We start from the raw sequence: 6,000 nt of genomic DNA, 5'->3' as shown, positions 1-6,000 counted from the left end.
AAGGGGAGGCTCCCCGGGCACATCGGAACCCCTTTCCGGGCCCTTGGCAGTGCGGCAGGCTGGGAGACAGGGCCCAGGGCCTGAGCACCCGACCAGGGGCCCGCCCGGGCCCCTGGACCCAGCCGGGGCTCCCAAGCCCGGAGGCGCATGGGACGCCTCCCCGGTCCCTCCGGACCCCGTCCCGGGCACCCTGCCACGCAGCAGGACCAAGGACAGAGCCCGGGGTGGGGAGGCCGCCCTCCCCGGGCCCTCAGGGGCCCTAGCCACTGCTCCTGAACCCAGCCAAGCAAGGGGAGGCTCCCCGGGCACATCGGAACCCCTTCCGGTAAATAAATAAATAATACCCTATTTTTGACTAGACTTATAGCATAACAGATAGCTCAATAAAATAAGAGTCAAGATTCGAGGTAGTAGGAGTTTCTGCAGGTTTATTACAGCATAAGGACAGGATCAGGACAACCTGCATAGGAACAGAATGACAGGGCCCAGCAGGACAACTGGGGCTCAACAGGGGAAAAGAGGCCCAGCAGCTGCTGGGGCTAGGTCTGGGATGAGCGCGCTAACTTTTAATAATAATACATTGACTTATATACATAGCGCAAACACATAGCATTACATTGCAGTAGGCGTAGCAGTGGGTGGAGCAGAAGGCGAGACGCGTAGCAGTCGCGAAAGATAACAGTAAAAAGAGGTGTAACTGGGAGTATACATAGACATGTGATGCAAACGTAACAGAATATGTCATGAATGGGCGGAAACTTTGGAGGGGGCTACCTAAGGAGCCGGGACCTCTAACCTAATGGTGCGCGAAAGCTGGCAATGACGTGTTACTAGGAGAAGCTGGGGCTACGAACTCTGTGCTAGGAGCAGAGACTAAAGTCTGGAGGGTCGGAGCGACATGTACCTAAACCCTATCTGGTATCTGATGTTTAGGGAACATGTTGATATAAACTAGAAGTCATGAGGGGAAAAGCTAACTTGATTCTAAGACTGGACCATGCATTATTCTACATGTAGTGCGCGATGAAGAATATTAAATGACCATTAATACAGTATTTCTCTAACGTGGAGCCGAGTAGGCTAGACAATGACGGAAACTATTGATGCAGTTCAGTAGCTTAGGAATGCAGAAGAGGAGGACTGAACTGATAACTGGAACTATAACATACTTTTGGCAGACTCAGAGGCAGAGCCAAGCTGCACCGGGCACTGCGAGGCAGGAAGTAAGTGAAGGGTCGAGGATACAGGTGGGGGCTGTATCGCTCCTCAGCGAGGTTTTCAGGAGACAGGAGCTGAATCTGATGTCCGGGCCCTTTTGAGGCCTGGAAACGGGGACTTTATAACGGAATAACGTGCACACTGGGAAACGTGGCAACATTACTTTACATAGGCCTGATATTCGTAGTATTCACGAGAACTGGAAAATGACATACCAGAGGTGGACACAACTATAATTGCGTCATTAATCGGACATGGGGAATAACATATGCATATTGGTCATGCACACATAACATATGATGGATGAAGCGTAGGGACACAGAACATGGCAAAATTTACTTTTCCACATTCCCTCCTTGTCACTACGTTTCCATCAGGAAACATCAATTTTCATGATACCATCTATCATTTCATACAGTACCATTTGCTCGTCTCGAATTGTCTTGGAACGGGATTTAGAACGGGGCTTGGGACTAGGAATACAAGAGGTAGCACACATGCTGCAAATCGCAGGGCCACATTGTATACAGAGGCAGCAGCTAAATATGATCGCTACTGCAATACCTAGAAAGGACAGGACTTTCCATCCCCATGCGGAAATTATATTCCAGAACCAACCGGACCATGTCCAGGTGCCTGGATCTTGGTGTAACAGATGGGCAATTTTATGGAGTCTGGTTATAGCTGAATAGACAGACGGCGCGTTATTTGGAATGAAAATGCAGCAACTAGATCCGATGACTCTACAGGCCCCGCCCCTATCGGCCAGTATGACGTCAAGGACGAGACGATTTTGCAAAACAACAAATCTCATAGCAGATTGTTCTTCGGTTAGGTTGCCTAGAGCAGAGGCAGTCTCATTAACTACAGCTTCAAGGGTTCTTGTTAACCTACGGATCAGTTTGCTATTCTGGACAGGTCCTATAAAGAAGAAGAAACCTTTATTGAAATCTGTATACTGTTCTAGAGTAGTTTCAGTATAATCGACAATTGGGGACTCCCTTCTATGTCTAATGTGTACTAGATGTGTGTTTCTATGATAATCAGATGGGGCTAGGAAAACAGGTGGCAGTAGGAAAGCAATGTAACAGGTTCCCTCCCAATCGAGGGGCAGACGGACATATGCAGTTTGACCACAAATAAAATAAAAATGACGTGAAGCTTTGAAAACAGATTTCCCACTGTCACTATACTTGATAACAGTAGTACATTCACTATGACCTACATGTACAGAACCATAATTACGGACACATAATTCGCCTTTGACTGGTAGTACTGAAATAGCAGGTAAGTCTGGAGTAGTATCAGACTGAACATTCAGGACCATGAAATTCGACGAATAATTACCTAAATTATATACTTCATTTTCTAGATCTAAACCTGTTCTGTGGGGAAAACCTTGCTTGTCTGGAAAACATGTACTGTTAAGAAAAGACATATCTGTTGAGGATGACGTTAACGTGGACCATGCTCCACACGAACCATTGTGTGAGAATGGATAAGGAAAGAGTGGCAGAACTCCCTTCGGTGTCTGAAAAGGGGGGAGTCGACCACACACCCAACAATTAGTGGCATTGCTGGTCTGGTGTGAGTAATGTAACATACGGATAAATGTGTTGTTGCGCATAGCGAGGCGGTATGAATATTCGTGAGGAGGCAGATCACTAAACGTGTGCTCTACTGTAGTATTAGCAGACATATTTACATGAGGAACTGGACAATACAGATAGAACGCATAGCTGGTGCAGGAAATCAAAATGCTGATGAATAATACGAAACTCAGAAAAACGATACATCTGATTGAACTTCGACTGACTCTCTCACTATGGGGGTCTATTTTATACATGTCAGAAACAGTCTAACCGTTTCACCTAGGGGAGGACTTATACAATCAAACTGACTGACTTATTTTACTAGACCTTAATTTGAGCTTATACTCCTGTTGCGGAGTTTTCTCTAACAAGGGAGGGGTTGTAATAATGTCTTGTGCGGGACAGTCCTTTAAAACAATGTTCTGGCAATCCTTCGAATCCTGGGAAATGTTTTTAGAAATGTTTTTGGAGACTGGTTTCAATCCTTTGAAAAGTTTTACATGAGAAAGGTGGACCCACCCCTTCCTGCCTTCCAACTTGACGGCAGTACGGGTGGTCAAGAGGACCTGACGTGGCTCCTTCCAACGTGGTTCCAGCGGACTTGATCTGTCGAAATTTCTGATCATCACAAGGGAGCCTGGAACGATCTCGTGCGGTGCCACCTCGGTATTGTCTGGAAATGCGGCAGCAACCTGTGAACGACATGAGTTGAGGGCAGACATCAAGGAAGCTAGGTAATCTGTCAGCATATTACATGAAACATCGGTAATACTTCGGGGTCTAGGAGTACCCCACATGTTAGGGGGGCGGCCGAATACGACCTCGTACGGGGACAGACCTGATCTGGAATGTGCGACCATGCGCATATAAAATAAAGCGACTGGCAGAGCTATTAACCAGTCCACACCTTTGTCCTTACAGACTTTTGCAATGCGGATTTTCAGGGTCTGATTATGTCTCTCGACCAGACCGGCTGCTTCAGGATGGCGTACACAATGGAACTTCCACTGGTACCCTAACAAAAGGGAAACGTGCTTCATTAACTCTGAGGAGAATGGCTGACCGTTATCAGAATATACGACTCTAGGGAGTCCGTATCTAGGGAAAAATTCACGAACCAACTGCTTGGCAGTGGTCGCGGCTGTGTAATCTGGGACTGGATATGCTTCTGTCCACCTGGACAAAGCGCATACAACTACAAGGACATATTTGAAACCTCGACATCGCTCCATCTGAATATAATCCATCTGGAGGACCTCAAAAGGGTGGTCAGGGGGCTGGAAACCACCTTGTTCCACCGGGACACTTTTACCTGGGTTAAACTGACAACATATCATACAGGTACGGACTTTCTGCTTGGCTGCAACTCGTAAATGCTTGTTGAACCAAATGTTCTGGATACTGTCTAACATAGCTTTTTCTCCTAAATGTGCTGGACTATGTGCGGTATTGATAATGACTTGAACCATAGAATCGGGGAGAAACCATGTGGCTCTACCCTTCGTTAACCATCCTTGATCTGTCTGAACCCCTCCTTGTTCAGACCATTTCTTGATTTCAGAGGGAGTAGCATGTAACTGGATATCTATGACATCTTGTGTAGGGTCCTTAACTATCATGCATGTAATCGGATCTGGAGTATGTGTCATGTTAACTGGAATGTCTGGAGTCTGTGCTGTAAGCTTGGCTGTGCGGTCTGCTAGATCATTACCTTGGGAAATAATGTCGGTGACTTTCGTATGTGCTTTGCATTTCATGATAGCAATAGATGTCGGTAAATGTATGGCATCTAACAGGGCTTGAATAAGGAGACCATGCTGAATCTTGGTTCCATGAGAAGTCATGAAACCTCTCTCCTGCCAGAGCACTCCGAAGTCGTGTACAACTCCGAATGCGTAACGTGAATCTGTGTAAACATTAACTTTCAGGTTCTTGGCATGTATACAGGCTTGTGTCAGAGCGACTAGCTCTGCTGCTTGAGCGGACAGGGTGTCAATACGGTGTGTCTTGATAACTTCAGTGTCAGTAGTCACTGCATACGCGGCGACTAGTTCTCCTGTACTAGTTCTCATACATGAACCATCCACATAAAGTGTCAGGTCGGGATCTGGTAACGGAATGTCTGTCAGGTCTTGTCTTGGCTTTGTCGTAATGTTAACTACTTCCACACAATCATGTGGGTCTGGATTTGAATTAACTGATGGTAACAGTGTAGCAGGATTCAGGACGTTGCAGCGTCTAATTTCTATGTGTGGCTGGAACAGTGTCAATTCATAACCTGTCAAACGTGCAATTGTCAAGTGCTGAGTTTGTGTTCGGTTTAAAAGAACTTCTACTGAATGTGGGACTTGTACTGTCAGGGAATGTCCTAAAACTATGGAATCACTTTGTCTGATAGCTAGTGCTGTGGCTGCAACTGACTTGAGGCACGCAGGCAACGCCTGGGCGACTGGATCTAATGTGCTCGAAAAATAAGCACAGGGCTTGTATTGTCCTGCTTGATCTTGTGTGAGAACAGATAATGCTGTACCTTCGCGTTCAGTAACAAAAAGTGTAAAAGGCTTACTGTAGTTCGGTGTAGCTAGAACTGGAGCTTGACATAGGGCTTTCTTTAACTCGTTAAAACTAAGTGTATGTTCAGATGTCCAAGGGAGGACAGTCGATACGGCTGCCTCCTGTGTCGTTAACTGTATCAGGGGCTTGGCTAGAAATGCATACTGGGGAATCCATTGTCTACAATAAGAAGTAAGGCCGATAAAGGCACGTACCTCCTTCTGGGTTCTGGGCTGGGGAAGACTCGCTATTAACTGGATACGGTCGGGTGTCAACTGCCTACCCCTCTTGGACAGCAAGTGTCCTAAGTATACCACTTGCTGGACACAGAATTGAAGCTTCGAAGGTGACACTTTGTGCCCCATCTCGGCAAGGAAATACAGAACTGTAAGGGATGCTCGCTCGCAGTCACGTTCAGAACGGGCTGTGATCAGTAGATCATCGACATACTGGAGCAGGGCAGTGTCAGTTGGCATGTGAATGTTGTCTAGTTGTCTCTTAAGTGCTTGACTATAAATACTAGGACTTTCTGTGAAACCTTGAGGAGCGCGTGTAAACATATAGCTCCTTCCATTTAAACAAAATCCGAAAAGAAACTGGCTGTCTGGATGAATTGGAACACTAAAAAATGCATTCT

The sequence above is a fragment of the Lissotriton helveticus genome, chromosome 1_2, assembly GCF_964261635.1.
Source record: "Lissotriton helveticus chromosome 1_2, aLisHel1.1, whole genome shotgun sequence".
NCBI classification, from domain to species: Eukaryota; Metazoa; Chordata; class Amphibia; order Caudata; family Salamandridae; genus Lissotriton; species Lissotriton helveticus.
Note: the sequence above shows the minus strand (reverse complement) of the source record.